The sequence below is a fragment of the Quercus robur genome, chromosome 12 (assembly GCF_932294415.1).
Source record: "Quercus robur chromosome 12, dhQueRobu3.1, whole genome shotgun sequence".
NCBI lineage: Eukaryota > Viridiplantae > Streptophyta > Magnoliopsida > Fagales > Fagaceae > Quercus > Quercus robur.
Window position 1 is genome coordinate 33,018,198 of NC_065545.1, and position 21,624 is coordinate 33,039,821.

Sequence of the window (21,624 nt, forward strand, 5' to 3'; positions counted from 1 at the left end):
AACTATGAATGAATTGTTTTTCTTTCCTTGTTTTAATGATATGAAATATATAGTTGTAATTCCATTTTTTTTATAATTATTATCAATTCGGAGTAATATTTATAGTTTAATATTGCTTTCAATATTGTTTTTTAATCTTGCCCCTTCTAGACTGAAATCCTAGCTTTACCATTGTGAATATTCCATCTTTCTTGTTACATGTTTTATAATTCTTATTATTCTTATCTGCTAATGATTAACTATTAACAATTTTTTACTTATTTCTTACTAGTAATATGAATGAACAAACAAATAATCGAAAAAAAATCAAAATCTTTCAATTTCTTTCTTAGTGAAAATTATTTAAAATTTTCTAAGAAAAAGAGAACTAAAAGCAGCATACTTTTATTTACAAAAAAGTAATTAAAAAGCAAACAAGAATAATGCTTATTTTTTCTTTCCTTTGCTATAAGAAAAAAAAAAATGCTTATACAGTTGTATCAAATAAAATGCGGATCTGATGCGGAGGTAGAACGAGTCATCGTGAATCGTGATTGATCATACCAGCACCAAAATTAGAATAAGCCAATTGTCATATATGGACTCCACGATTCGGCTTTTTGCACACTTCTCCAAGCACCTGGTAATCCGAAAGATACAACCTCCCATTGCAGGATTTACTCTGCAGTCTGCAGGCAACAAGTACAAGTATCACAACAAACAACAGTGTCACAACCAGAATTTTAGTCAAACGTAACATTAATCCCTTTAAGAATAAAGAAGGTATTATAAAATTATAATTGTATATACAATGAAGAAAAATTTTAAAGCATTTGCACATAGTTAATTTGACAAATTTTTATGAATATTTATCTCTTTCATTGATATCAATTTTTTAATCTATTACTAACAATTTATCATTTCAACTGAGTGTGAAATCTTTTGCTTTTATAGACTTTCTCATAAATATAAAAATAAGAAAGTCTACTAATACAAAAAATTGACAAATTTTTACACCCAACAATGTGACAAATTGTGTATTAAGGTATACTATGGTCACAACTCTAAATATGCAATTGGTGAGTGCTTTCAAAAATTTTGATGCTACAATTCAAAATTATTTGGATTAGAAATTAGGGGAGACTGAAGAATGAGTACTAACATCTATCAGGTTAGGTAGACATATTGGGTAATTAGAGATCCTAATTGATATAGGTGAGAGGGTTTGAAGATCGAATTGTAGGATTGGCACAAGGACTGTAAGATCTTACTTTCCGATTAGAAAAAAAATACTAAAAAATACCTATAATTATAATCCATAATATATATTAAAGAAACATAGAAAAAAAGTAATTTTTTTTTTTGACAAAAATGAGTGAAATTACTAATAAAAAGGAAAAATACCAAATTACAAATATATAAACGAATTCCAAAGTTCAAAAATTACAATTCACAAAGACCAAGTTCTAAGTTAAACAACTCAAAGCATACGTAATGTCTTACATAAATTACCAAAAGCAAATAATAATGTCAATACCTAATATCTCACATTAACAACACAAAACAAATAACAGTATTTCAAAAAATATCACAAGATTTTATTAGGTTAAGGTGACGACTAAGCACTGACATAAGCTTTAGGGTTATATATATATTTTATCAATTTGGGATAGGGCCACTAGCTGATCTATTTATTACATTTAGAGGCCCAAAATAAGAAAAAAAAATTGAATTTTCTTTTATAGCACATGATCTTTAGTATCATTATGAGATCGAGATTCTATAAGATCTTAAGATTTGGAGCGAGATTTCACACGGATTTCATTTTAATAGAGATCCTGCTAAGATTTAGGATCTTAAAATTAAGATCCTAAGATATGGATCAAGATATTGATAACCCGACACACATAATTGTTCAGGTTTGGGAATGCCAATATGTAATGTTGTTGTTGTTGTTGTTGTTTTATTTTATTTATTTATTTATTTTTTAATAAAAAATAGTTGTCATGTTATTAAACATAGGTCGCCCCATTCTTTCATTAGCAACGTACATAAAAATAGATGAAGGATGAATAGAGCTTTTTGAAACTTTAGGGAACTTAAATTGGTCATTTGAAACTTTAAGGATTTAAAAGCAATCAACTCGAGTAAATTTTAGTGACTGAAAGTGTATTTTGTTTTGTTTTGTGTTTTTGAAAAAGGAAAAGAAAAACTAAAAATTATTAAAAAGAAAGAAAGAAGAGGCTGGTGTGTAGAGGAGTTTTAGAATCCAACCATCGAGGATGAAGACTGTTATGAAGTCATCAAGTACCATAACCATTTTCTTGAATAGACCTATAAATATAAAGACAAAGTTTAGTTACAAAATTAGTTATAGTATAAGGTTACAATCTTACTTGATATCTTTTTATTGGAGATGAATTTTGACAAATTCACTATTGGATTGCATCTTTTTCTTATATCCTCCATGTTTGCAAATTTCTAGAAATTTAAATATCAAGAGCTATGTTATCAATAAATTGTTTAAATTGCAAGTTTTTGTGGTTTAAAATTATGCATAAAATATAAGTATATAGATCATATAGTAAATAATATCCAATTGATACAAAATTTAACATATATATCAAGAGTATAAAGAACATGCAATTCAACGGTTATGTTACAACCAATTTTTAGCTGAACTTTGTCCTAAATATAATTCAAGTTGAGCTTATGATCACTTGCTTTAATACCAAAATAGCTAATTCCAAAAGTCCAAACCCATAGAAAATAATAAATTTATAATTTAACCATTACGGTCTTTGGTCTAAACAAGATTTTGTTGTTTTGTGTTACAATTGAATTTTCCCCCCTTCTTCAAAAAAGAAGGATTAGTTTAACTTACTTTTGCGGAAATTTTTTTGAAATTCAAAATTATTCTATTTTCAAGATAAGAAGAAAAATATTACCAAAATTATATTCATATACGAAGAATGTGGAAAGTCTTTCAAGCCAATTGATAAAGAAATTTTAGTGTTAGTAATTTTTGTTATGATTTAAAGTGTTGGTCATCGTTTGAGTAGAAACCAAATTTAATTAAATTTGGTCTCTTATTAATGTTTGTAGGCACAAACGTGATTCGTAGTGAAATTTGACTTTGAGCATTTAGGCATGAGATTCAGAAATATCTTGAAGAAATGTACAAGTAAACAATGAAAGAAGAAAAATCTTCTGAAGGTTTATTTGAGGAGGAAATCTATTAAGGAAGATTTAAGAGGTTTTGGTGCTAATACGGATACGGTTGGAAGCCAAGGGGTGTTTGTAAAGGTTCCAATGTCTAGCTTTACAAAGGCTTTGTAAGAGCATTTCCAGCAGATTAGCTAAATTTTTGTACTGTTTGGATAATAAACAGTGACATTTAGTTTTTAACTACTCACTTTTTCAAATACACTTTCCAACAGATTTTTTATCTCATTCTCTATATCTCATTTAAATATTATTTCTTCATTCATTATTTATTCTTTTTTTAATAACTACACATCTTCCAACATTTTTTTATTCAATGCCTGATTATTATAATAGAAAAAAAACGTTTGAAGAATGAACAGTAACCCATCAAACTTGATGAGTTACTGTTCATGAGCAAAAAAAAAATTCCGGGTATAGAGAGTCCATTGGAAACTATTTTTATGGTGCCACTCTCTATTATAGAGATTTTTATGCATTTAGCTACACCATTGGAGATGCTCTAAGTAAACTATTTGTAACCGTTTTTCTAGTGAACCGGGTCCTCCTTGGAGTGGTATTTCCATTGAAGAGGTTTTTCTTTGATTTCTTTTTCACTACCAAATCCTAATCTCATACCTATTGTTTATTGCTTTCACATTTACTGCTTTTGGATTTTTTTATTTTTTATTTTGAGAAACTAAAACACACATATACAGTAAGGAAAGGGAATGAAGTTCTAACACACAAAGTAACATCACCTACACCACTCAACTCAAAAGCAACGATTGCTTTTAGATTTTGTAAAACACGTATTGTCTAAACTAAAATTTTCAACTTTAAAATAATATACTCGGAATATTATGGCAATCTTATGCTTTGTCCGAGATAAATTGTTTCCATCCATCGTGCTACTTTTAAAAGTCTGGTGTCTGTTGGGGGCACCATTTGAAGTCTTTATTTTCTTTAGGTCAAAGGTTCATATGCGCATGTATCAATCTTGTAATTTGCTGAGTAGATTCTTCGTTTTTTCTCTAGTTTGGACTGATTTGAAGTTTCAAACTTCCAACAATTTTCATCTGAGTCAAATATAGCATGAGGGTATATATTATGGTTTGGAGCACTTTGAGTATAGACCGGACTATTTTGAAAATGTACTGGCGAATATTACTTATTTATTTATTCCAAAAAGTAAAAAAACAAAGAAAAGAAGAAGGAGAAGTTAGTTATTTGTCAATTAAACTTCAAATGCTTAGTTGATTAACATTAGCCGCCCATCCCTAACCCAAAATGGGAAGACAAGTTCCCATGTACAATTTAGATGTCGGCCCCCACCCAGCGATAAATTTCACCCAACATTTGCCTTTGTTATCAACGCCGTCGCCTAGCTCCAGTGGTTTGGTGATGTGGATACAAGGACAAAAATTTAATACGTGCCTACATTATGTCGGTTTAAGTGCATTGGAGCTTATCTTTCCTCGTTAAAAAGTTATAATAATATATTTACATATATACTTTTTCAAAATAAACCATTATAAGGTAGTGTTAATGGATACAGTAATTTAGAAATTGTTTTATGTCAGATCATTTGCTTTATGTTAGATTTTTTACTGGCTTTATAGAGTGTGGAACCAATTTTTTGAGTCTCACTTATCACTTCAGCCATATTTCTAATCTCTCTCATCAATTTATGCTAATTTTTTAAACAAAAATTGCAAATTACACTCCTAAAGTTTGGGGGCGTTAGGATTTTACACCCTGAGGAGGTTTTATAACTTTGATTTTACCCTCTAAAATTTAGGGGTGTTTGGATTTTACATCTAATATATTAGAATTTAGATTTTACTCCCTAAATTTTAGGAGTTTTTGGATTTTACTTTCCAATTTTGGGGATATTTGGATTTTACATTTTAAAGTTTAAGAATTTAGGAGTTTAAAATCAAAATTAACAGATAAAATCTAAATTTTGAAATATCAGAGTGTAAAATTCAAATACCGTCAAACTTTAAGGGATTAATATGTAATTTAACTTAAGCTCACAAGAACCGTTAACCTTTCCGATCATTTTATTAGTAGATGGAAAGCAGAAAAGAATAAAGAAACCTGAGTAACTGACCCATCTCTGATTATACGGGACAAGGCCCAAATCCACGTCAGGGCTTCAGAGATAGAATGAGCCCTGTCCTATATATATTGTCCTATTACCCAAGGGGGGTCGTTGGCTAAATTATACCAAGCAGGATTAATTGAGCTTCCTCTTCACCAAAAGTACATCCCAACTAGAAAAAGAAAAAAGATTGAAGGGACAAATCTGTATGACGTACCCTTCACTAGTGAACTGATGTAATAAAATTAGATTTGAATGATATGTTAATTATTTTTTGATATTTATATATATGACACCAAGGAGGTCATGCATGATGAGGATTTTCATCTTATTTGGAAAGTAAATACTCAATAAAAAAAACATATTTAAAATTATGAATTAGAGTTATTTAGAATCCGCTTATTTTGCTAAAATTGAAAACTTTTTGTCGAAAGTAATGTAGATAAAGGTAAAAGTTAGTTGAAATAGTACAATGAGATTCATGAATAGCACCAAAAAGTGCAGTAGGACTCATAAATAGTAACAAAAATAAGCTGAATAGTAAAATAAGTTGAATAGTAAAATAAGTTGGCAAAAATAATTTTTCCAAACGGACACTTAGTATTAAAGGTAGTGATCTATTTTCATTTTATTCGACATTAATGTTTTCTAAAAAATGAGTTTTTTTTTTTTTCAAAAAGCATTTTTTTTTAAAAATGATCTCTTATGTTTGATAAAGACCTCAAAATGAAATAGCTAGGATTGTTTTCAATAGTTTCCATATTGCATTTTAACTTCCTATTTTAGTAGAAAATAATCTCTAAGAAATAAGTCATTTTTTTAATAGGGTTTTTTGTCAATGAAAAATAATTTTTTTAACTTATTTTTTCTGATGTTACAAAAATAAAAAATAAAAAAAGAGAAAAATTATCCATCTTCTACACCACTTATTTCATATAGTTTCACCCAAAAAGTATGATATCCTCAGTGGAAATAGTAGTAGCAATTGAATGGCTTTTTTTCAAATTAATTTGGAAAAAAACTTTATTTTTATCTTAGGATAGTTGAGTCTAGACTAGAATATCATACCAGTCGAGAGATCAACTCACAAGTCTCAATTTTCAAAAGATACTTATAATCTATAGACCTAATTGGCTGACGATAGAGATCTGAAAAAGGTAAATATATAGAATGATTGGTAGAGAACTTTGTGGTGGTGACTATCAGGTCAGATGTGTTATGAACGCAAAGCATTTATGATGACCAACAGACAATCCCAGTATGGTCTGTATATACTATATACTATATATATATAGTATATAGCTCACTTGTCTGGCACACGTGATGCAGCCTAGCAATTGAATGTGCTCGTGATCTTCAAGAGCGCAAGAGGATTTTCGGATTTGAGAGTTGGAATGGGACCCAATTTATCACTACATGCACGGTAACACACAGTTTTCATGCAAGGGAATCCATTCACATGCATGATTATCACTAGCTACAGCATAATTAATGGATAGATTGATAAATTGCTAAAAAGTGAGCTAGAGCCTAGAATGGAACCCCTAAGCAAAATTTTCTTCTCTTGCTTTTTTTTATCACGTGTCTTGGTTGGTTTGCTCAAGCTCAAGAATTAAAGACATTATAATGATTGAGAGAGCAAAATTAAGATGAACATTATATACCAGAAAGGGGAAATATATAAATATAACATTAAATGTGATGACATTATGAATGAGATTTATTGGTTGTGTACTTGTGTTATAGAAACAACAAATATATATATTTTGAGGATGGAAATGAGTGGATGATCAGACTCATAGAGTAGGTACAATTGGTTGAAGAGCATGTCTTATAAACTGGACACAAATTTGTTTGGGAGGATAAGAAATGTTTTAACTTTTCTGGATATGATAGAAAAGATAGAAAAGTGAAAGAATAAAATAGATTATTTGAATTTATTTACTGTTATACCCTTATTGTATCAAAAGATTATAGAAAATATTGTAAGTGAGAGAGGTAAAATGGTAAATATCATATAATACAACATAATAAACTTTTTCTCTCCCACTTTTTCTACTAAATGAGGATGGTTTTTGGTAATCTCAGCGGAAAAACTCTACTCATCTTATTTTTCATCCTCTCTCATTTTGAGTATTTTCCTTTCTCCATTTTTCATCCTCCTCTTGTTCCACCCCACAAACGGATTAAGGTCAAAAGTAATCCACAAAAAAAGATGGCAACCCTCCCAAATAGGCAAGCAGTAGCAATTTCAGCACCTCGCATATCTTTTTTTATGTATAAAGTTAGACTTTATTTATAAATATTTCAATTGAAATTCGGACATGCTATAATAAGAGGGATAAAGTTTAGCTATAAAATTGGTTGTAGTCAAGACTACAACCTTACTCAATATCATTAACATTACTATATATTTCAAAATTCAACTGTTGGATTGCATGTTCTTTATGCTCTTAATATATATGTCAACTTTTGTATTAATCGGATATTATTTGCAATATTATCTATAAGATTACAGTTTATGCATAATTTTTTTTAGAGTTTTAATTTATAGCGTCCGCTTTTGAAGAAAACTCTTTATCATCAGATTAAGATACCAATCAGCTTTATATATAGATATATATATATATATATATTTAGTTCATGCATAATTTTAAACTACAAAAACTTGCAAGCATGAAGGATATAAGAAGAAAATGTGATTCAATGGTTGATTTGTCAAAATTCACCTCTATTAAAAAGATATTGAGTAAAACTATTATAGTTTTAAATTACAACAAATTTTGTAACTAAATTTTGTCCTACTAAAAGGAAAGAAAATGTTAGTAATCTAACTTAAATTGGGCAGATTGATGATCAATCGATAAACATGGAACGCAGGCGGCAGGCAAATTGCTAGAAAAGGGTAACAATTGGACTTGCAGACAATATATGGGTCCTATATATTGTCCTATATAATCTGAGTGCACCGATTACTTGTTACTTAAAAAAGTTATCATTGCCGAAAGCCTATGAGACAATCTTTAAGATATAGAGAGGGCAGCCAAACTGAATAGAGTCCTTTATAGCAGAAAACTTGCTTTCAATGGAGGGTCCAAGTGAGACGTGGAAAATCACACCAACCAACAAATAAAGAATCTTTCAGTGTAATTTCACATGCCTCTTATCTTATGGAGTAAGAATGTAAGAGCCGACAATCCCACAAAATTATTATTTAAGATAATTATTCGATTCTGCATCAAAGTCATACTAGCCATCGGAGCACCAAAATAATCATATCCCATTTTCGTGTGTTTTGTGTGCTACTGCTATATACTTTATTTATAATTTGAACTTGGATTAATAAAGTTGGTATTTTCACATTCTACAACACATAATTTCCAGGTTTGACAAAATTAGAAACAGAAGATGCAAAAATTATTATGAAAATTTTGGAGGAATTTGTAGGATTTAATTTCGGGCTGCAAGTTACACCTAAATGGGTGTCATTTCCCAAACTCTACGCTGAGAGGCTTTCTTGGTTGGCAATAAGACATTAATAATTGAAAGAAATGGTAATGAAAATTATTGAGTGCACTCAATGTACTGCACTTTTCTTTTATGTAAATTTGAATTCCACACGTGGATTCTTCTGCACATAGAACCCTTTGTAAGAGGAGGTATAATTCACTGGGTGTACTAAATAATGTCTAGTGAAATGAAGATTCTATTATAAGAAGTTTTTTTTTTTTTTTAGAATCCTATTATAAGAAGTTAAAGTGGGAATAAATAATTTTTTTTAAAAAAAAACATTAAATTGTCTTCTCTCGAAGAAAGTATCTCCTAAGCCTGCTCTATAAAGTAGCTGTATAGGATAATTAGCTTTTCTTGGACTTTAAATGAGTCCTAAGTTTAAACTCTTTTTTTATTGGATCTTGTTTCTTAGCTCAAGTAGTTCAAAGAGCTACTTAGTACCCGTTTGTTTCAGCGTTTGAAGCACAAAAGTTGCGTTTTCAAAAAAGCTAGTCCAAAAATAGTGTTTGGTAAGCATAAAACGCAACTTTTTGGAAAAAGTTGCGTTTTATATTTGTGAAGAGAATGCGCGTTTGAGTTATGGAGCTCTGAAGGTCCATAAACAAAAAGCTCATGCACGTTTTGATTTTGATCCGTTGGGCTTCCGAAAATTACCAAATTACCCTTGATTCCTCTCATCTAATCTCTCTGCTCTCCCAACAAATTTCCAAATCCAAACACAAAAAAATCTATAACAAATTCCCAAATCAGCTAAGGAAAAAAAAAAAAAATCAATCCCTTGCAAATTAGGATTCCTCAAAATGCAAAACAAAAAAACATCAGAATATAGCAAAATGATAGAATTACAAGACGAAATCGAAGCCGAATGCGTCAACAACACCGAGCTCTGGGTTCGATCAAATCGGCGAACCCCTCCTAATCAAACCCTTCGACTCCGACTCCGACTCCGATTCCGACCCCATTTTCGATCTCCAAGCCCTTCCCTCTCAGCCACTCGCCGTCTTCGAACTCCACCGCCTCATCTTCGTCGCGCACTCCAATGGATTCTATGTCGCCAGAACCTGAGTGGGATGCTATCGATTCCGCCAAGAACCAACAGACGTAGTGCTAAGAAAAAAAAAAGAAAAAAAGAAGAAGAAGAAAGAAATGCCGTATGGAGGATAAAAAAAGAGGGGAAAAAAAAAGGAAAAAAGAATAATGAAATATTATCACAATTTTTTCACAATAAATTTTAAGGGGTCGGTTATTATTAGCTAATATTGGTGAGAAAAAAATAATTTTTTTAGAAAGAGAAAAAACTAATTTTAATAGTCTGTTAAAATTAAAATCATTATCAATTTTTATCACAATATTTTCACAATAAATCTTAAGTGGTAGGTTATTATTAGCTAATATTGGTGAGAAAAAAATAATTTTTTTAGAAAGAGAAAAACATAATTTTAATAGCATGTTAAGATTAAAATCAGTATCAATTTTTATCACAATATTTTCACAATAAATCTTAATTGGTAGGTTATTATTAACTAATATTGGTGAGAAATTTTTTTTTTTTAGAAAGAGAAAAATTGATTTAAGTATGATGAAGTAGTTGATTTTTAAGTATGAACCAAACTCACATCCAAAAAAAAAAAAAAAGTATGAAATAAACTCCCTTATATATACATTGTTCTTTTTGGTAATTTATCCCTCAAACTGTCGTTTTTATAAGTGCTAGTCAAACGCTCAACTTTTTCAAAAAGCACTTTTTAACAGTTTTTACCAAACACTCAGTTTTTTGAAAATGCACTTTTTCATTATGCACTTTTTGAAAACTCAACTTTTTCATTATGCACTTTTACAAAAAGTTAAACCAAACTCACCCTTAGACAGAGCAAAATTTTGATGCTCCAAATTTCATCTAAAATATTCAGTATGACTTATATAATTATATTATTTATACTCTCATATAATGGTAAATACAATTTGTGGATATTGCATAAGTCTCACCCTATGCAAGAGGATGGTGAATTTGGTGTACAAAATAATTTTTCCTAAAGAACAATAACATTTTTTTATTCCAGTTAGACAAATAAACTCTATTTAAGTTTGGAACAAGTATCTTCTTATTTATTTATTTACAAGTTGTTAACCCGTGCATGGAAAAGTTTAACATAATAAGACTGTTTTCTCTATTTTATTTTATTTTGTGTATATAATACTTATGGTAGTTTTTAATGGATGTTTATTATGATTATGTTTGTATATAATTTTTTTTAGAACTGTATATGAAATTATATGTTATACTATTTAAATAAAATTTGATCTGCCAATATTTTAATAAAGGGTTTAAATATAATAATAGAATTTTAGCTCAATTAAAAATATGTATTAAAATATTGACATGTAAAATTATGAGATCTAAAAAACTTGTATGACAAAATGTTATAAGGTCAACCAAAAGTCAAAATAGTTTTTGCTTCATAAGTGTGGGGCCTGGGAACTTATGATTCGGCCCACGATCTACCAGGGCCCAGGGCCCGTGCCGAGAAGGGTATTTACTGAGGACGAATAGGGAAGGGCCGAAATGTCGGGGATACGGCCGAGGATGACCCTGACCTCGGCACTCCAAGACTTCAAAGGAAAGAGCAACATCTTGTTGAGGGCTGCCCCCAAAAAGCCTCCTGAAGGATATGTGAGTAGAATGGGACCCACGTGGGGGTACGGTGTGAAACTGGTTCAGGGTAAATACGTCCCCTCCGCATTAAATGCACCCGCCAACGTCCTAATCATGTTAATGAGAAAAGACGCCTGGACAGGGTGACTTCGATCATCGCGACTAACAAAAAGCAAAGAGGGACAGTTGATAGGACAGGTACCGAAGTAGGCACCTGCCTAATCAACAAGTGGAGGGCTAAGATCAACCAAGAAGGGTTATATAATGTGAAGGTTGACGCACCAAGGAGGAGGCTAGGAAAAATGGCCAAAAACCAGAGCCTCCCAGCCCGCCTCCAGGAGAAAGACTCCTAGGGTGAACACGATTTAATTATGTATGAACACCATGAAAAACCCACCGTCTGGTGACTAAGGCCTAGCCTTTCAAACCCACGCTCTATAAATGATACTGTTTGGGCCTTTTTATGTGTGAACCCAACATTATTAGGGGTCGTCACAAATCGCGTCCTTACAATAGGTATTATAGAATAAATTTATTTAGTAGATTCCAGCTAACTCAACTGGTAAATTCTTTTACTGTCAAACAATCAGAGGTTCGAACCTTACCTATATCAAAAACTAATTGGTTTCTTAGTATGATGATAAGAAAAATTATTATGGAGTGGATGCCATATATAGGTTGAATTTCTATCCTATTTCTGAAAAAAGGAAATAAAAAAAGTGAATAGATTTATGGGTCATACTAACGAGTGTCCTTAGGGCACTCATTAATAATCCATTTTAGGAAAGTTTTGATACTACTTTTATGGGAAATAAAAAAAACTATCAAAATATTAATTACTTTTTTTTTCATTTCCCATAAAAACTTTTTTAAATGGATTATTAAGGGCACTCGTTAACATTTCCCTAGATTTATTTAGAAGTATTTATTTATTTATTTTTGGTAATTAATAGGCTGTTCTTTCTTTCTGGCATGTAATTAATTGTTGGGCCTGTAATTAATAGGTCAATATGTGAAGCTTAAATGACAATTTTATTTTGGATTAAAATACAAATTCATCTTTTAAGTTTGGTCAGTTGCTATTTTGTTCCTATAAAATTAACTTGTTTGTCATTATTTAGTCTTTTAAATTTCTGAAAAAAAAAAATTAAAAAAGTGAATAGATTTATTTAGAAGTATTTATTAATGCATTTTTGGTAATCAAATAAATTTTGTACTTACTTTCTTTCTAGCATGTAATTAATTGTTGGCCTATAATTAATAGGTCAATATGTGAAGGTTATATGACAGTTTTTTTTTTTTTTTTTGGGTAAAAATACAAATTCATCTTTTAAGTTTAGTTAATTGTTATTTTATTCCTTTAAATTTCATTTTTTTTGTCATTATTTAGTCCTTTAACTTTGCAAAAAAGAAATAAAAGATTGAACAGATTTATTTCGAAGTATTTTTTAATGTATTTTTTGTAACCAAATAAATTTTGTAATTAATAAGAAGTACTAAGTCCACAACATTTCCACAACAAATTATAAATGGTAAGTTATTATTTGATCTAATTTGAATCCAAAACTTAAATTACTTTTTGCTCACACTTAATAACCAATAATAACCTGTCATTTAAGGTTTGTTGTGAAAGTGTTAAAATATTGTGGACATAGCATTTCCTGTAATTAATAGGTTACTCTTTCTTTTTGGCATATATGTAATTAATTTTTAGGCCTGTAATTAATAGGTCAATATGTGAAGTGTGGGGGCTATTTAATCAAGATGTACTATTAAGGTTGTACTAACTTGGCCTATGGCCCAATCTGAGGACATTAGCTAATCCGAGGATGTCTAGATAAGATTATAAGGGGAAACGGAATAAAGAGAAAAGTAGAGATAATATGAGATAAGCCCAACGAACGTCCGTGGAGAAAAGCCATCTCGGCAACAAGGGTTCGAGGTCAGTAAGAGTGCCATATCATCATAGACTTTCTTTGAAATTACATCACAACTAAGAGTTGGACGTTGGACAAGGGGTAAGAAAGGAGAAGGACAACAAATATCTTCAAAAAACTGCTACCTCCGCATTAAATGCCTCCCAACTAACTCTCTGGCCGCATTAATATGGAGGTGATGCATGAACAGTGGTCAAGCAGCTTTACAGTTACTAGTTGATGGTTCTGGGAGGTGTTGGATGAGACAGGAAGGAGTTCCCAGAATCTAACCTACACGTGTATGGTAGGGATGATATCAAGATTGTAGTATATAGCATGGGAAGATGTACTAAAAAAGGGATTGGAGAAGAAATCAAGCAATTTTTACGATAAGACTGTGAACTCTTGTAACTTTGTTGATCAACAAGACAATATAATATAAACTCCTCAAGCCACTCCGAGGTCAAACTTTCTCATCTTACTTGTGTTTAATAGCCTTAAATTAGCAAATTTTATCATTTTTCTTCTAGAGTAGATTTAGTTCTTTCATCCACGCTCTACAAATTTATTGTTTGGGCTTCTTGGGCTAAAACCCAATCCTATATTGGGTCCAATCCAATTTCAGTCCTTACATGAAGGTTAAATGACAATTTTTTGGGTGAAAATACAAATTCATATTTTAAGTTTGGTCAATTAATGTTATTTTAGTCCTTTAAATTTTACTCTTTTTTTTGGGGTCATTTTTTTAACCCTTTAAAATTACAATCATTACCATCGATTGCTAATCCTTCAATCCAATTTGCTATTCACCATTAAAAAATATTTTTTAATATTTTAATATTTATTTTTTTTTAAAAAAAACTAATGGAGCTCCAACTAACACTGTAGCAACAATGTCTTATTGCAATTTGCATATGACCAAGTTCCAAACTCCATTGTTTCACTCTCTTCCCCCAACGCACCCTACCACTACAAAGACACTAAGACCATTAATTAGTGTCTTAGTCTAATGATAAAAGCAATTATTATGTAGTGGATGATTGGATACTATAGATTGAATTTCTATTATATTTATATGAAAAATAATATATAATAGATTTATTTAGAAGTATTTTTTTATTATGTATTTTGGGTAATCAAATAAATTTTGTAATTAATAGGTTGTTCTTTCTTTGTGGCCTGCAATTAATTCATGGGCCTGTAATTAATAGGTCGGTATGTGAAGTTTAAATGACAGTTATTTTTGGGTAAAAATACAATTTCATTATTTAAGTTTGGTCAATTGTTGTTTTAGTATTTTTAATCAAAACCCATCTACCAAAACCCATCTACCAAAACCCACAACCCACTACCATTGAAACTCACAAACCCTTCTAGCCACCGATCCACCACCCCCAATCGGCCACCATCAACGCTTAAACTCACCCCCAACCCACCGCCATTGAAACCCATGAATCACCCCAACCACTGATCCTCTAAACCCAAGAACAAATGTTATTTTACAATATATATAAACCATTTAGGGCAGCGATGTCGTGGGTGGGGGACAGGTTAAGGCGGTGCAATTTGGGCGATGCAATTATGCTCACCCTCATCTTCATGATTGTCGACTTGAGCATGAGACTGAGAGTGAGTGGATGAGCTCGAATCAGAGCTGAATGAAATCGGGGGAGGAAGAAGGATGGGTCGGATGAAGGTGGAGTAGATGAAAAACTACCTTCACCGGGGGAGGGGCTTGCAGGCATGGTGGTGGGGCTGTGGGTCGGGTACTGGATCTGGGCTTCACTAGCGATAGCTCTCTCCGTGACTCCGTCCTTCAGCTTTGGCTTGGTGTGAGTGATGAGAGTGAGTGAGGAGATGAATTTTCGAAGGAGTGGAAGTGGTTTGAAGGTAATATTATTGTGCAAAATATTTTATGAGTGTGGGTGGGGTATTTTACAGTCAAACTAACGTATTTTCAATTTGACTTTAATTTCTTGAGTTGCCAAACACCATCAATGGTAAACATTTTCCAATTTACAATTACACCCGAAACAAACACAGCCAAAGACCCAACGTCTACATAATCATTCACTAAACAGTAGACTTCACTGTTGTGTCATGTGTGGACTGTGTCCTACCGCATTAGGAAGAAGTATACCCTGTTTTCAATGTATACTTCCTCCCACTCATAGCTGGTGGGAGGATACATACACCTGAAACATGGTGTATTTTTCCCTGCAGTAGAGGGATGTTATTCCATAACTTGATTACAACTTTCTTTTAGATGTAGTCTCTGATCTCGACTCCCATAAGACTAATTAAGAGAGAAGAAATAACTTTTAAAAATTTAATTGTTTTTAAAAAAAAAAAAAAATATAACTCATCTTTTTTTAATAATCTTAGTTTTTTTTTTTTTTTCTTTTCCAAAGTTGAAAATGTTGTCAGTTTAAAGTAACGATAATTTTCTAATGGATTGTGTGGCAGGCAAAAATAAGTCAAGCTAACTTTTTACCTCACACAATTAATTTATAGATATGGGATGCCAATCAACCTTTGTTACCCTTGTTTAAGTGAGTTAAGCTTTAAATGGAAGGATAAGTACTAGGAATGAGTATGAGAGAATTAGCAATAATCTCGAATTGCTTGTATTATGTTCCTCGGGTTTAGTTCGAGATACAGATTTACACTTGTTCTTAGATTACATTGATGTTCTTTTCTTTCTCTTTTTGTTTAGATCCCTCCTCCGCCTTTCACAGAGGCCTCTCTACCTTATATAGTCACCCAAGTTGTATCTTGGCCTTCCATTTGGAGGATTAGGGTTCATTCCCCTTGATAATTGTCCTATCAGGGCTTTACTAGAAGGTTTCTACACCAAGTTATGAGCTATGATGACACTGTTCAGGGGTCATTTCCTTATTAATGCGGCCAACTAAGTGTGTTCAGAGTATTGAATGTAAAGGTGATGGATGCTTTATTTGCATTCTTCCTTTTCTTATTCGGCGACAAATCTTCCTTTTCTTCCTTGGTTGGTGCCCGATGGTCTTTAGAATTGGGCCTCGGCCCTCCCGAGGACGTGCTAGTATCCTCGGGGTCCTCAGGTATTATAGTCTCCTTGGGCTTGTGGTGAGTTGTTATATTTGCCCCGAAGATTTGCTGTCAGTACTTTCCGAGGTCTATTCTTCTGATATTGGCCTCCTTTCATTTGTCCTTGTTCTTGGATTCTCATCCTCCCACAGATTGGAGGGAAGAATCACTTTTGAGGTTTGACATCAAATGTGAACTTAAAGGACCAAATGAAAAAAAATAAAACTTAAATGATCAAAATGACAATTGATCAATTTTTTTATTTTATTTGATAAATACATTGATCAAATTTGAAAGGTGTAATTTTTTCCCCTTTATTTAAGTTTGGAACAAGTTGTCTTCTTCTTTTTATTATTACTCACTCCCTCCGCCATAAATTTTTTATTTTTGTATTCCATTTTGGGATGTTTCAAAATTGTCATATTACTAAAATTGAAAGCCATTAATTTTCTGAGTTTTCTATTATGTCTCTATCAAACATAAACACTTTTTATTTATTTATTTATTTTTTGAGAATCAACATAAACACTTTAAAGTTAAACATTAAAATTTTTAAGAACTTTTTTTAAGGGTAATTTTGAAAACTTCTATCTTTTTAATTAATATATAAGATAATAAATGATATTTCCTTAAAAAATTGAATTTTCTAAACGAGACCAACAATTTAGGATGAACTTTTTTTACTCTATTTATTTATTTTTGGTTATCCAAAAAATTTTGTTCTCCATTTATTTATTTTTGGCAATTCTATAAAATTTGTAATTAATAGGGTGTTCCTTCTTTCTAGGCTTGCAATTAATAGCCTTTATTGTGAAGGTTGGATGACACATTTTGTGTAGTCATTTTTCTCTGTTTCATTTATGTTTTGTTTTGTTTTTGTTTTTGTTTTTGTTTTCACTCTTTTATTAAGGTAATTATAGAATACTCTCTTAGTACTATATATGTATACTCTATTTTCTCACATAAAACTTTCTCAAAAAAAAATTTTCTCACATAATTGTGAGTCACACTAATTAAATTTATAGTGAGACCCATAATTAATTTGAGAGGGATAAGTACGCATTTATGATACTTATTAAGTATTCAATAATTTTCCCTATTATTAATGTCATTTCCAAATACACAATTCTACTTCCTCATTATACTCCCCCTATATAAGTCTTCTTAAACCTACTAATTGATATATTGCTCATCTATTCTAATCATGGCTTCAAGGATGGACTTAGTAGATTTGCTTGTATGTTTTCTCCTTCTAAGCTACAATGGGGTTGAAGCGGCTCGGGGATTGTACCAAACAAAACTGGAAATCCAGAAGCAATTTACAAATCTTAAAGGGTCTACAATTGAAAATACTCATGTAAGATTTCAGACAGTTTTCCTCTCTATTGTTCTTTTATTTTCTTGTTAAATTTTTTATTTTATTTTATTTTAAATATGCGTGTGTAGCTTTAACTTATAATTGTGCGTAGACTGTGGTCAAGTTGGACTTCTTAAGTTTCAATTCAAAGGTATCAACTATTGACCCTTAACACCTCTATCTCCATGTTGGGGATTGAGAAATTATACCTTTAGCTAAGGATGGTAATGGGATGGCCCGGAGAGATGAAAAAAATATTTATCAAATCAAAATTAGTCCCATACTCAAATTAAGTTTACAATTTGAATCCGAAAGGGCCAAAAGCCGTCTCACTTAATTAAGGACATTCTTCTCATCATAAAAAAAAAAAAAAAAAAGGAAAAAAAAGGGGACATTCCAAATGTGATGGACGAACCCTTTTTATTTCAATAATGGTACAAGCACAACAAATTTCATAGTGGTGGGTCCGTTTGGTAACTAAGTTTGAGTAAGGTATTTTGGTTGTTTTTGATATACGTGTGGGTAAAAAAGTGTGTTGAAATGTGTGTAAGTGTGTTTGAAATATGAAAAATGTGTTTTGAGTAGGGTTACCAAACCGGTCCATTAGTCTTCAATCACGTAATAAATACCTAAAACATGTATAACATGGATGCTCCAAAATTGATAATCTTAATTATAGGTAGATACACTAAAGCTTTACAATGACACTAATTATATTATTATACTTGACGACCTTAAAGTGGAAATATTTAAAAGGTTTCTAATTTTAGAACTTTTTTTTTTTTTTTTTTGGTAATGAATCAAGTTTCAGGACTTTTAAGAATGTAAAATCAGTAAATTAAATAGTTTATAAAAGTATTTCATTTCTTGTGGTGAGCAAATCTTGTAAACTTTAAGGTTTAAAAAATCTACTTTTGTTGTTGATTCCCCACCGATCGTAAATTTAATTGTGGTTCAGTATCATATATTTTCCTATATATATATATATATATATATATATATATATATATCATGTTATGGGTTGGAGGTGGCTCTAAGATGTTAGTAAAAAGTTTCAAACTTATGATCTCATGGATATTATGGGGTCTTGGTAACTATCAAACCAACCATTTGTGATTTTATTGGTGTTAGCTGTGTTGTAATTTGTAAATGTACATGCAAATTTGAAAAAGAATTAACCAAAATTTTAAATACAACTTTAAATTAAAAAGTGCCGACCAAAGTGAAAGATACTTACAGGTTAAGACATGATAATCTATCTCAGCTCTATAGTTTGTTTTCTCTTCGATGGACTATGGGTGAATTAAACTCGATACTGCATTGGCTTAACAAAAATTGGATAAATTACGTATTTGATCCCTATCATTTACATCATATTTCAATTTGGTCCTCTAACCTTTTAATTGTGTCAATTTCGTTCCTAACCTTTTAACGACGTGTCAATTTAGTCCATGCCGTTATCTCTTAGATCGAAATTACTAATGTGGTAAACAACCAAAATAAAAAATTAGTTTCCGTTAATGTGGCAATAAACTTATTTTTTATTTTGGCCGTTTGTTACGTCAATAATATCCATCCAAGAGATAACGGTAAGGACTAAATTGGCATAACATTAAAAGATTAAGGACCAAATTGACACAATTGAAATGTTAAGAACCAAATTGAAATATAATGTAAAGAATAGGGACCAAATATGTTGTTTACCCTAAATTGACATAACATTAAAAGATTAAGGACCAAATTGACACAATTGAAATGTTAAGAACCAAATTGAAATATAATGTAAAGAATAGGGACCAAATATGTTGTGTACCCTAAATAATAATACGTTACTCATTGCCCAAAATTCTTCAGGCATATTAGTCTTTTCATTGCTTTGTTGAACTTGCACATATGCATTCTCTAACTTATGTTTTTTCTTCAAGCATATTAGTCTTTTCATTGCTTTAATTTGCTTAAATTGCACGTGCATTGTTCCTCTGCTAACTTATGTTTTTTGCACAATAGTCTGTCAATGGCAACGATGCCAAAAAAGACCCAGAATTCTACTGGAAAAGCATAATGGAAAACCAACCCATGCCAGAGGCAATCAAGGAGCTTTTTATTAAAGATCCACTATATCTCTCTGATGCAAGGAAAAATAACCATTTTGTTAATGATTTTGACACTAGGCATAGTGCTATTATATATCATGCCCGTGATGAGCTGAAAGAATGACGACTTTCTTCACTGAACATATATATATGAAGCAGGGCTGAAGCTTCAAACATATATATGTTCGTGATGCTGTCATGTGTTATATAATCAAATAAATTATGAAGCAGAAGACTAATGTTTGTACAATTTCATTTAAGTGTTTGATTAGTGGTTGAAGCTTGGCCTTTATGAGTTGTTTTTTATGTTGTTTTGTGACTGGATGACTTATAAAGCCTTGGCCTTTCCGTAACTGTTCTGCTGAAAATGGTTGAGTTTTAACTAGTCTTTTTGGAGTATAAATGCAGATGTAGTAAGCTTTTTTCTCGGGTCATCAATGGTTTTTCCATTAAAGCTCTAGGAAGAAATCAATAGTCAATAGCTCTAAATATTTAGCCTCTCAATTTGTGAAAAAATCATGCATGAAGTGGTTTATATAAGTGCTAATCTGGGTTTTTAATGAAAGCAAAACTAGGTTTAAAAAACATAACAGAGTTTTTGATTTCCTTGATCACACTAGAGCGGATTTTGTTGTTTGATATATTAGGGCCAAAGCCCAAACTAACTGTAGACCCGTGTACTTGTAAAGCAAACGAATTAACCTTAGGTTAGTCTAAGTTTACTCATATATTCTCTGGTATATTAAGTTTACATTTGGGTTTATTGTAACACAAGTGCTTAATATAATATGTAGTCGTTAAAAGTTTTCTCATTGTGGATGTAGATCATTAGGTCACTTGAGCACATCTTAAGCAAGCCTGGTCTCACTTGAGCATGCTTCTATAGCTTGCGATTCTTCAAACCCATAGGTACCGAATTTAATAACCAAGTTTTACGTTGAGTGAAATACACAAAGAAACTTAAATTTGATTATAAGCAAGTCATGGTATAAGCCAACACTAAAACTCTAAACGATTATGTTAGTATGAGAGCAACATCAAGTGCATTAGTCTATTAGAGTTTTGAGTTTGGGAACACGTAGTAGGTCAGTGTGTCAACCAAGAAAAAAAAAACTATTGAGAATTTTTTTAATCGTCAGATGCACAAAAAGAGAGAAAATTCGAGATTTTCTTTAGCGAGAGTTAAGTTTGTATTAATTCCTAGATAATTGATATAATTGAATTTGTTGTGAACTTAAGTTTTGGGTACACACTTGAGAGTATATTATAGACTTTAAAAAAAAAATTCCTGGACCACAAGAAAAGTTGAATATCTACATGGGATCAGGAATAGTGAAATAATTGAAGGAAGCTCAAACTAAAAATATCTATAATATATATAAAATTATACAAAGACGTTTGATTTTTGGTTGATTTCATACTATTGAGCCAAATAAACTTTTAAGGTCTCATAATTTCACACGTTATTATTTGATATTATTATTATTTATTTAAACCCTCCATTAGAATATAATTTGAGCAAATTATATTTTATTTGAAAAGTAGAATATATATTTCTTTATATACGTGTTCGTAGAAAGGAAAGATAGTTGGCATCTCCCTTTGACACTAACAGGGACAGGAGCAGTCTTCGGACTTACCTATTATCACACACCCGTTAAGGTTATCCACTTTGGTGGATCTCTAACCCAATTTTTTCTTTTCCAAACAAAAAAAAAAAAAAAAAAAAAATCTTC

The 21,624-nt window shown here is 31.2% G+C and overlaps 1 non-coding gene across 1 annotated transcript; it reads left to right on the forward strand.

Annotated features, from left to right (window-relative positions):
* The first annotated feature begins 21,454 nt into the window (after positions 1-21,454).
* LOC126710662 (U6atac minor spliceosomal RNA) lies at positions 21,455-21,586 on the forward strand. The gene has a single exon (XR_007649719.1). It is a non-coding gene; the product is annotated as a U6atac minor spliceosomal RNA (small nuclear RNA).
* The last annotated feature ends 38 nt before the right edge of the window (positions 21,587-21,624 follow it).